Below are 12,746 nucleotides of genomic sequence, written 5' to 3'. Positions count from 1 at the left end.
ACAGGAGACCTAACTAGTAGAACTAAATATAGAGCTACTATGCGCCTGCGAGCCGCGTCCCTGGTGCGACGCGTCCGCGCCAGCTCCAACAGCGTCCTAGAAATGATTGCGGACAAGTTTTGTCCGTATATCACATTTTGCTGCGGACTTCATACGCCCGGCAGCACTGTGGTAAAAACATTGAGAAATAGATGAAGGGTGTCAATGTAGCGTCCCCGTGTAAGTCTATACGATTTCAGTAAATTTCTATACTATAATAGATTAGGGTTTTGTTAAGTTTTGTCCAAACAAAAGCTAATCGTTCAGTTCGCATCTGAACCATATCAGTATAGCCTTTGTAAATACGCGGCCGGGCGGCCGAGAATTAAATATCATTGTGGAATTGCATTCAGTTACCCGACCATCAAATTTAATTGACATATCAAATATTACGTACATTTAAATGAAAATAACATCAATTCAACTTATCCAATATGCGCATTAACATCAATAATGGTCTCAAACCCACGCAAACAATATGTTTACTTAACTCGAAAAAATATTGAATCACAATTTTTTTTGCATATTTGTCTAACATTCATACTTTGTAAATTGCTTTGTTGCACTGACGAGTCAATCAAAACGTTATCAAGCTAACTAATTTAGGATATGTCAATGTCAACTGAATCTATCCGATTACCCTCATTTTTTCAATAAATACGGTAAAGTTGTCATGTTATTACAGTTTTAGTACGTAGTGGCCGAGAACCGGGGGTGGCCGGTAAACCGGCTAAACTACCCTACGTGGTACTTAATTGTTTAGGAAAAGACTATTTGAAATCACTTATGTGTGGTATGACGTAATCGGCACTAAAACTTCGAGCCCTGCAAATCATAGTTTTATCTTCGTAGTCGTAGTTTACACCGTTATACCTATATCGGTTACCTACCTACTCGTTTTCATTACTTGTCATACGTCAACGTTACCAAATCAACTTGAAGATAATGGAAGTCGCGGGTTCGATTATGTACCTACAGTCACAATGGGCAATAAATAAGGTCGTGTATACATATTTTTGGCACTTTGTCCGTATCGATATTTTTAGACGTGACTGTACCAGACCTACGAAAAATTCTTCGAAGTTACCCAATCGCTTTTCGGTGAACGAAAACTTTTTTGAGGAAACCGGATTAAAGCCCATCCAAATAAGGCTAAGTTTCCCTCTGTGTTTGGAAGGTTAGGTAGCAGTCACATTCGTAAAAACTAGTGCGTATGTGAATTCTTAGGATTAGGGTGCCACTGCCAAGCAGACGCCGGGTTCCCAGAGTAAGCCTTTTGCTAAAAGATACAACACTGGGACGTAGATAAATAATCATTAAGTGTAGACCGTTTTGTGTCCTACATCCTATACAATGATAATTTTATAACTTGTAGCATTATCTAAATACCTAACCTATCCCGTTATTTCAATTAATATTAAATTAGAAAGCATACCTCAACAGTACTTAATTCTCCGTCCACCTAAAATTGTATGTTGGTATAGGTAATTAAATATTGTTAATATTGATTGACGATATTGAATTTATAACGTTACCCTTTTTAACTAACTCACCGTTGCGGCTGAGTTAAAGCCCTGAGCCTGAAAACGAAAAATATTATGAATAATATAAATACTTCATAGTTGAACAAGTTTGGGAACAAATCAAATTATTTTATTAAATATTTTGATTTGTGTTTTTTAAGTAGTCACACTACTATATATAAATTAATACTTACTTCATTAATTACTTCATAGTTATTGAATTAATGTTGTATATCCTCGCAGTGCGTCATGTACTGCCGGGATGTCCCCATCTGTAACGACTGGTTAATCCCAGTAGTTTCCAGCAAAGTGTATTGGTACAAGTTGCTGGTGCTTGGTCCCAATTTAACTTACTTCATTAATTACTTCATAGTTATTGAATTAATGTTGTATATCCTCGCAGTGCGCCATGTACTGCCGGGATGTCCCCATCTGTAACGTCTGGTTAATCCCAGTAGTTTCCAGCAAAGTGTATTGGTACAAGTTGCTGGTGCTTGGTCCCAATTTAAATTTGTGGTAGCATGCTATCGGGTGTTCCAGAAAGTATAAGCACAAGCTTCAAATAATATAAAACAATTTTTTTTTAACTTTTACAATTATTTATTTAGTAGTTAGTATTAAATTTCTACTTATTGTGCAACAAATTCAGGTACCATATTTTTGACATCGTCAACCGTAAGCCAGAGATCGCATCTTGGATTGAATCCTCGGCATACATTTCAGCACAGATTTATGTCCGATGACTTTGAAGGCTTGCAACTAATTTTTTTGTAGGTCCGATAGAACCTGCAGGCTTAATGTTCTTTCAGAGATATGCCTTAGTAAGAGCCCAAAAAGTGTCGATTGGCCTTCCAGGCCGTTCGACGAATTCATTTACTTAGGCACATATTCAACTGCGTTGTCTCTACCAAGATAACGTGGTTTTGGAGTAGTTTACAGATGCCAAAACAAGACAAAACCATCATGCTCACGGACCATGGGCAACAAGCGTTGATTTGGGCACTTCAAGATGAATGATTTGTAGTGACAAATGGCTTGGACAACTTCCCACTCTGAAATTAAACTATAAAAACGGATTATATCGCGTTTTTTCATAGTTTTATTTCATGAGTAACTATCGCGGTAACCGAAGACAATATTAACTTCCCACACTCACAAGTGGCCTGCCAAACCATTGCTTTTTGCTAATTTTTTTGGCGAAAATGAACTTTTCGGCATTATCGACATTCTAGTTTTCTCGTACAGCGTACAATTGGTCAACTGGAAACATTTTATAGTAAAATTTTATGTAGGTTTTGTCGTCCATTTTCGGCACAATAGGCTATTATAAAATTTTCTCGGCCTTGGTTTCACACCTGCGGCCTGTTTAGGGCTCCATTTTGATTTATTCTGCTTTTTAAAGGTTTTTTAAACGAATTCTTACCTTAACCTAGGTAATGTTCGTAATTTTTTGGCCACATCCCTAACAGACGAGTATTTTTTCAGCGGAACACTTGAGGAATCTTACGGTCCAATTTTAGTTAGATCCACAGGCCTCCTTATCCGATCATTTCTTGGTGCATCGAAAAAGGTGAATCCTCACTATACTTTCGAATAGCCTTAGTACGGATCCGATGTTAACTATTGCAGAATTCGCTAACTCTTTGAGCGTGATGTTAGGAATGGTGCACCATTTGTGCACAATATGTATATTTTCGTTTTTCTGGAGAAATGCCCTGTATTTGGCGTATTTTGCACACAAGCTTTGCGACGAATGTAAATAATTATAGGTAAATAAGTGACTGACGCTTTCATATAACTTTTTTTTTCTAGTTAGTATTATGGATACAAAAATCAGCATTGCATAGTTGTGCTTATACTTTCTGGAACACCCGATAGGTGCGAATAACCATGTTCCGACTACTTGATTTATTGTGTAACATTTTAATTGCAATGTAAATTCTGACCCTAGAACTTAAGAGGTACACAATGATCTCTTTTTTTTCTAACACTGTTTTTTTTTACCATTTTAAATTTTATTTCCCGTGTAAATGTATACCCGGAAATTTGAACACTAATTGTTTAATGTTGGACAAGTTTTGTCCGTATATCACATTCTGCTGCGGACTTCATACGCCCGGCAGCACTGTGGTAAACACATTGAGTTAATAGATGAAGGGTGTCAATGTGTTTACCAAGGTTACCTACCCTAAATATAATTTTTGTATTTTTTTTGTTTAATGTTATCGTGTTAATGTTTGTGTTTTGTTTAATGTTTGTATTATGTACTTATGAGTCACAGATACTCGAAATAAATGAATTTTAATTTAATTTAATTTAATTTTAATTACTTACCGAAGCGACAGCCATTGAACCGTTACACTTGAAAAAAAATAAGACTAGCGTGACTAAAATACTAATAGGTAACTACAAGTGGCGTACTCGAACGATAAAAGGCTAATATGATGAGATACCTACATACATATTCTATACCTCTTTTATCAAGACGAGCTAGCAAATCGCACTATCTGTATGTAAATGAAAGGGAGGGTGTATTTGCACCTGAATGGCAGGATAAAAGCTTACATGCCCGCGGCGGCGTGCGGAGTTTTTAATAATATTTATCATTTCTCATGCTCTGAAAGTGGATCGTTGTTGTTCTAAAAAGTGTGCCGAAAATGATTCGTTTCTGCTCTAGAGCACTGTACTTTCTAAGTACTTACGTTTCTTTCTTTTTTCTTACCATAAGCAATTAAAATGTTGGTTTTAAATATATTTGTTGTACAATTTCCAATCTGATCATTAGCTCTCTATTCCATAAATAATATTATTTTTACTTAAATTGTTAATTGAAAGTACCTACCCTCAAGATATACTACTGAAGTTTACACTTAGCCGTGTTTTTAAATGCACATGTATTTTACTTTCCTCGTATTCGAAATGAAAAGTAGTGTTTAACTCGGGTGAAAGGCACCATTTCAGTCGCGGCCTATTGTATATACGAGCGCCAAACTACCTCGACAGAAATGGGCGCCTTTTATCCCTTGGTTAACAATCTACTATATTTTCATTATGAGAGATAAGAATTACAGCTGCACATTTGTTTCTTTGTCTTTTTTATTGTTATTGAGTGCCACGAAGAAGTAGTAGCATAAGATAAATGCCATGTGTGCTTAACCAAGACAAGTAGTCGCTAATGAGGGCTACCGTTTTTGTGCTCACCAGTTGGAGCCACTGTAGATGTAGGTCCAGAAAAACAGATCTCAAAATTCTTCTATGCTTATTTTTATAAAATCAATATGTTCTAATATACATAAAGGTATTCTAACGTCTAAATGTGCCATTTTTACCTATATAATTTTACTGTTTCAGTTTAATTTTGCATATATTTTAGTAAGCTATATCTATTGTTTACCATGATTAATCAAAGATGGAAAAAGATTTACCACAATTATATTATGTATTATATTATAGGGACATTCTTACACAAATTGACTAAGACCCACGGTAAGCTCAAGAAGGCTTGTGTTGTGGGTACTCAGACAACGATATATATAATACTTATACAAATACTTAAATACATAGAAAACATCCATGACTCAGGAACAAATATCTGTGCTCATTACACAAATAAATGCCTTTACCGGGATTCGAACCCAGGACCATCGGCTTCACAGGCAGGGTCACTACCCACTAGGCCACAACGGTCGTCACAATTATGAATAAGGAGTGAAAATTCCCGATAAAAAAGCTTGAAACCCCCAAAACTTGACTATGCATTTGACATTTTGAAAGACCTCCATGTACACTAGCGCCCCTAGCGGCGAAATTAAACGAGAGGTAGCCCTCATTGAGCAACACTGTTTTATACTTACATATGTCTTACAATCATTTCCTAGACACTGTAAAATATGAAAAATTATAATGGTCATGAAGTGAGTTTAGGTTCATAAAGGTATCAACAACAAACACGCAAAACAACAACACGTAACAAGCAAAAACGAGTATAACTAATTCTCAGCCATTTTCGCCCAAGGCTCTGCGCGCTCTGTATTCGGCTCTTGTTTGGAGTGTATTAGAAACGAGTGCAACAGTTTGGACACCTCACGAAAGTTCGTATATACTCTTGCTCGAAAGGGTTCAGAAAAGGTACTTACGCCACTTATACAAAAAACAATTTACATATTATCCTTACATGTACCCGACGCGTTTTCTGCTAGGCATGCTGGGGTACGAATCGCTAGAAACCAGACGATACCTAGCAGTAGCGAAGCTCGCCCTAGGCGTCATTCATAATAGGGTGGATTGTGTAGATCTGGTGCGTGAGGTGGTAAGACTGTATGCACCTGATGCGCGCGGGCGACTGCGCAGCGCGCGGCTGCTGGCAGCGCCGCCCGCGCGCAGCGGGCTGCTGCGCCAAGCGCCGCTACACACCGCACTCACGCTGCTCAACTCTGTGCTTAATGTGGCACCGCACATTGACGGGTTCGCATACAAGTGGTCACAGCTTATAGAACAATGTAAACGAATATTTGAATCGCTGTATTCATTTATATATTAGGTTAAGTAATATTGGTTAGTATTAAGATTGTAATGTATTGGCGAACGCTGTAATTACAATGTTTTTGAATAATAAACAATAATAAACAATAACCTTCGCAGCGCTTTGCACGTCTTGTTACAAAAAAGGGAAAACTTATGGCATAACTCAAAAATGGCTCAACTGATCATGTTCGCTATAGATTTCATGAAATGTCTTTATTAAGCTCTACTTTCACTTTTTTTTATGGTTCCGCACGTAAAAACGGGGCCCTATTACTAATACTAAGACTCCACTTTCCGACTGTCCGTCTACAGAGATGTATTTGCCGCTATAATAACAAATACTAAAAATTAAATTGGCAACCCTCGATGGGCGAGTCCGACTCGCACTTGTCCGGTTTTTTTAAATATATTTTTGGACCCATTTTTTGCTGCGAATCCACAAACGAACTGCATAAAGTCACAACGTTGTTGTCACGCCACTTGGCAACAGCCTACTGATTTTTGTTGTATACAAGCTGTTTGCTTTTAGTTGTGCAAGCTGGTGGCATTTTAGACAACTGTTTATCATTTGGAAACCTTTCTTGACAGCGACACTTTTTCTGTTAGGTATTTATGTCGTACTAGACTTGGATGCTGATAAGCAATAATGTGTCAACCCACAAAACTTCAAAAATGAGATTTTAATGCCATATTGTAGCTGGTCCGCTCTACTTTATTTTGCAATAATGACCTTAGTGATTTGAAATTTATAACTATTCCAAAAGAAGGAAAAAAGGTTAACAAAATTCCGTTAACACGCGTTGTCTGTTTTGCATTAATGCGTCTACCTTAACTTATTGCAGTTATGGGCATAACGCATACTAAAATGTCAATAATGTCTTAAGAGAGGTTAACTCATTATTGCGGAAATCCCATTCCATTAGTTCTGTTTTATCAGAAGCGCTGTGAAGGTAAGTGCTGCAAAAAATTGTGTTTATAATATGTAATTTTACGAATTTAGTGCACAAATCTATTAATTGTTGCACTTTTCAAGAGATAAATACTAATGCTAATCGAAATAAGTTATTTATAAAGCGTAATCACACTAGATTTTAAGGGTTTTATTTTAAGATAAGTAATAAGTATGCCGAAATAAATTAAACAAAACCGCTAAATGCTGTAATTTTTCTTAGCAGTTCATTTAAAATGCCAAGTTTAACAATTTGAATATACGCATATTCGTAAAATAATGTTAGTTAAATAATTATAATGAATATAAATTACTTGCTAGACTTGAATCATTCTTGCAAATCGAAAAACATATCATATCAATGCATTATGAGGCTTGATTGATTATTGCAAAACAAAATTTATGTTAAGTTAGTATTTAACAACAACAAGTTATGTGCTGGATTATAAAATATGGATTATAAAAAACTGTAATAGATATCATATATTAAAGAAGAAGTGATGAAGCCCTCCAGTGGTGAAGGCCGGATCCGGTTTTAATTACAGTTTTTAATTTATATATAGTAGTGTGACTACTTAAAAAAACAAATTAAAATATTTAATAAAATAATTTGATTTGTTCCCAAACTTGTTCATGTGGATTATAAGTGCAAATGCAGATTTACATAATTAGCAAAACTGTTTTAAGTATAATGACACGTTCTTGAGAAAGTTTCACGTCATAATGCAATTCGCAATAAACAAAAAGCGGATTATTACGATAAATTTAATTTTATTTAGAATAATATAATTATAAATCACTAGTATTCGTCGTATTTAAACTGACAAATCCAACAGTTTGAACAAAATTTTAAATTTTTAGAACAAACACTCAAAAACCACGAAAAAATCTTTAGACGTCATTTTCTCAAAATGGTGCTTATGTGGGTTAACACATTATTGCTTATCAGCATCCACTTATACGACTCACGGTTTATATCCCGGTCAATATAAGTCTAGTGAAACTAACCGTGAATCATAGATATAGGAATTAAGTATATCTATGCCGTGAATCATTCAAAACTGTAATTTATGTTATAATTTTTCAAATAAACAGATTTCTTTTTTGTAATTGGTGTTTCTAACAGGTTCATCGTTTGAAAGTTGCGAAGAAGTAGGGTGATCTCATATATAATTGGGTGATAAAATCGAAATTTGAATAAAAGTCCATGTAAATCTTAATTATAATACTGTTCATAATCTACTTTTTTTTATGCTGCCTGAACTATCGCTAATTTGGTGACAATAACCTTAAGTCGGTGATAAAAACTACTGTAATTAGACTATAACCAAATTACACAAGTTCAAATTTTTTTTTGTCACAGGGATACCTAATGAAATGTTATTAAAATATATTTAGAAAATAATATTAATTAGTAAGTATTAAAATCAATTGCACGTTTTTGCAAAATCAATATCTAAACAATCAAATCTATTTTTTTGGCTGTAATGTAGTCCAAATTTCGATTAGAATATTTCCAGCTTTGTCAAGTACTGGATATATAAGGTGTTCACGAGGAAACCGAAAGATTTTAACCACGCTTTTCTGAGGCCAAAAGAAGGAAAAAATGTAATAAGTTTAGGTCAAATTCGCAAAAAAATAATTTTTTTTTTCGTTTTTTTTTCGATTTTTTAAATGTATTTGTACATAAAAAGTAAATATTATTGGTAAACTTATCACTTTAACGGACTTTTACTCTTTTTCCGTAAACACCTAGTTTTTACAAAGTGTTACTTGTCACTTTTTGACATCTATCAATAAGGATACTTAGACTACGTCCCATAGTGACAACATCGCTATCAAAAATGTGTTTTGCACTATGTAACAATAAAAACTTGTTTTTTTATTGTTATTAATTCTGAAACTAGGCGAATTACAGAAATATTTATAGGAAATTTTAGTCTTTAAATATGATCAGGAATACGCCGTTAAAATTATTCGGTTTCCTCATGTTACACCGTGTATAGCTGGCTGTTTTCCATACGCATTTCTTTTTCGTCGTAATTTTACGTCGGAAGGCAGTGGCAGCACATTTTTGTCCATTAACGTACGTACATACCTACCAAAATAGCAGAACAAACGTCACGCTTCGCAATTTTAATACTTACTTCACCAGCTCTTGATTGAATATTTGTATGTTCAAATTTTTGATTTAGTTGCCATAGAAATAAAATCAATTCGAGACTATTTTGTACAAAATACTAAAAATCCATAATTACAATAGCCCCGAGTGCTCTATGACCCTCGCAATGAGATTAGGTACTTACCATTGCTGAACAAGTTTTCTAAAAAATAGTTAAATAATTATGACAGAAGAACTCCCACAAAGAAGATAGGAAATAAAACTATCATACACTTGTCATAATGCCATTTAATATAGTATTACATGATATACCGTAACTTTTATTATACGTGGATTTTGTTATACTTACATATATTATGATTCAATCTCCGATCCGATCACAATGCTGTCCTAAAACTACTGTCTGACCTCCTAGTGGGAATTGTCTTAGGATGTAGGCTATAGTTATGTACTTTTATAATTTTGCCTGTAAATCTTATTGGCCTGTATCTGTTTTTTTCGGCAATAAAAAAAAGGAAATACAATCTTAACGAATGAATATGTAAATCGTCTATTACTGTCCACCTGCCAATAACTGGACACTATACTAAAAAAGATTATATTTGTCACAATCAAATCCAAGTAAATTTTCTAAACTTGAATTGCCTAAACCTAGCTATAAAATTTCTTTAATCTAAATACATATAATCTCGCTACTCAATGTAAATACAAAATTATTTAAATTATATATCGTCAGTGTGTGTCGTCAGAATCAGGATCATATTCACAACTAATATATAATTGACCATATATAATTTTAATAATTTTCGAATTTAAACTGTTGTGAGACATACTTACATTAAATCATTTTACGATTTAAACTCACTTGTTTTAGTCACTCGCGCGACATGTTTCGGAGAGCCTAGGTCTCCTTTCTCAAGCACTAATAGTGCGAGCAGCGTTCACGACGACCGTGTATTGCGTACTGCCGCTGCCGCGCAAGCAACAAGTGAGTGCGTGCTACAAGTGAGTAAACCGTAAAATGATTTAATGTTAAATAATTTTGTTAGATTTATATATATATTATTTATTTAAATATATATAGAAAGTTACGAAAAAATTGGTTGTTTTATTATACGCCTATTCAATGTATTGGACAAAAACGAGGAATGCATTAATCGAATTTAAACTGTTGTGAGACATACTAATATTAAATAATTTTACGGTACGGTACGGGCCTCATTAAATAACCGTAAAATTATTTTATGAGGAATGCATTGTTTTTTTACCGTATTTATAACAATATCATTTACTTCATACGTTTCCGGGACTTTAGTTCCGGAAAAAATATTATCGCAAGGCAGTCTCTACTTTATGACTTTGTTCTACCAAGTTTACTATAATAGGCAGAGTATATTAAATGGCTTTTTTAACACACTTGCTCAAAACGACGTTTTTATTCCACCGTTTTTGCGGTGGAATAAAAACACTGCATTGGTCATTACACACATCGGCTTTATTATTGCGCGCTCGCTTACAGCTCGCGCGCACAATATCGCCTCGTATGTAATGACCAACTTAGCACACTTGTATCACAATGTACTATTGTCATATTATTTTATCCTAACCCACTTTTGGAGGGTTTTCCGCCTATGGTCAAAAGTGCGATTCGTCAAAATATCCTTTCAAAGGTGCCTTTGGTCAAATTTCGTTTGTCAAAAGTACGAATCTTCAAAATATCCTTTTTGTCAAAGGTGCCTTTGGCCAAATTTCGTTAGTCAAAAGTGCGATATTCGTCAAAATACCCTTTTTATCAAAGGTGCTTTTGGTCTAATTTCGTTTGTCAAAGTACGTTTCGTCAAAATACTCTTTATGTCAAAGGTGCTTTAAGTCAAATTACGATTGTAAATTTTCGTTTTGGTTAAATTTGGTATGTAGATAGTTTTTGTTATAGCGAATGATATAGAATAGTTTTCAACCCCAAAATCACCCTGTAAGGGGTAAAAGGGGGTGATAAAGGGCGTTAGAGGGAAAAGGGGGTTGAAGTTTGTAAGGGGGGGGGGGTAAATATCTTCTAAATTCGAAAATTGTGTACCTGGTACATTCCAAGCCTTTAATTGAGATCGTCGTAGTGTATGTTTTTTACTTTTATATCGGAATAAGAATGTATTACATCGAAATACATTACATCGAACTTTTAAATTTTCTAATTGCTTCTCAAAAATTTGTTAAGGTTCAAAATTTTCCTGTACTTTAATTTTACATGTGTCCATCACTTTATCAATTTTGTTCTGTACGAAATCGGGCAGACAACTGTATCTTGTCACTTAATATATTTTCACGTTTATCGCACAATGTAACCGAAGCATTGCACTGACCTCGTTTAGCACATGTCCAAATTGATTTGCCGTTATCATATGTCATATTCAAATGATACTTGTAGCCACCTCGTATAAGCATACTTAGGTTTATCTCTTTTGCTTTGTATGAACTCCAGTTCAATGGGCTTACTTGATGAAGATGAAGCCATTTTATTGCAAATAACGTTGGCTTATTGCATTTCATGATTGATAGGTTATAATGTGTCATATTAATTACGTCATTGTCAAAAAGCCTTTAATTTATGGTTTAAGAATTTATTATCTCATTAAGAATTTACAAAATTCACTTACATGAGATACACTTATATAACAACTCTTTTACTAGGCTAGCGTGCACTAATTAATTTATATATAAAGATTATTGTATATATATTATATTTTTTTGTTATGCATGGTAAAGTGGGTAGAAATCGTTAAAGAACAAGTAACTTCGACCGTCCTGTTCAGATGCGTTGCAGCGTAGATAACGAACTAGTATGAATGTTCACGAGTTATAATGTAAAGCGACGTGGATGGATGCGGCATAGCTGTGCACACTACAGATGTAAAATATTTGAATTTGAATTAGGGGTGGGGTAGTAATTTTACTTAGTTTTTTTTAGTAATTATTTCGTTTTGATTTTATTTATTGTTTATAATTGAAAGTTTTAATTATTATTATTTGTTTTTATTTATTTATAATTAACTATATTAACCTTAATTACTATACTAATTATAAGAAGATTTTAGATTTCTATCGATTTATCAATGGATTATTATTATTGTTTTTATTTTTATTTATCCGATTAATTAATATCTGGGTATTTTATTTTATATGTTCTTTTTTACCTAATTTAATTATTATAATTAATATAGCAATTAATATAACAGTTCTTGTTATTATCCTAGTTGAAGATTATTGAATATATGGATTTTTGGGTGTTTTTTGAGTAGTTATAGTTTTGACTCTTTAATATCTTTCGGTAGCTTGTTGTATATTTGCGCCCCTTCATAGACGATGCTCTTTTTTCCATAATTCGTCCGTGGTTTCTGCAGTATTACTCGTAAATGATCCGCATTTCGTAATTTCATTTTTTGTACTTGGTGTTTTTTTGTGAAATTGATCTGTGAATGTATGTCTTTTTGAAGTATTTTACGGACTAGTAAACATGTATAGTAGGTATATGACTGGGTAATATTCGTAATTTTAAGAGTTTTGTATATTTTTTTAGTCGGGGTAGGGCTTTTAT

This window comes from Cydia strobilella, chromosome Z, assembly GCF_947568885.1.
Source record: "Cydia strobilella chromosome Z, ilCydStro3.1, whole genome shotgun sequence".
NCBI lineage: Eukaryota > Metazoa > Arthropoda > Insecta > Lepidoptera > Tortricidae > Cydia > Cydia strobilella.
The sequence above is the reverse complement of the archived record's forward strand: the minus strand, read 5'-3'. Positions refer to the sequence as shown.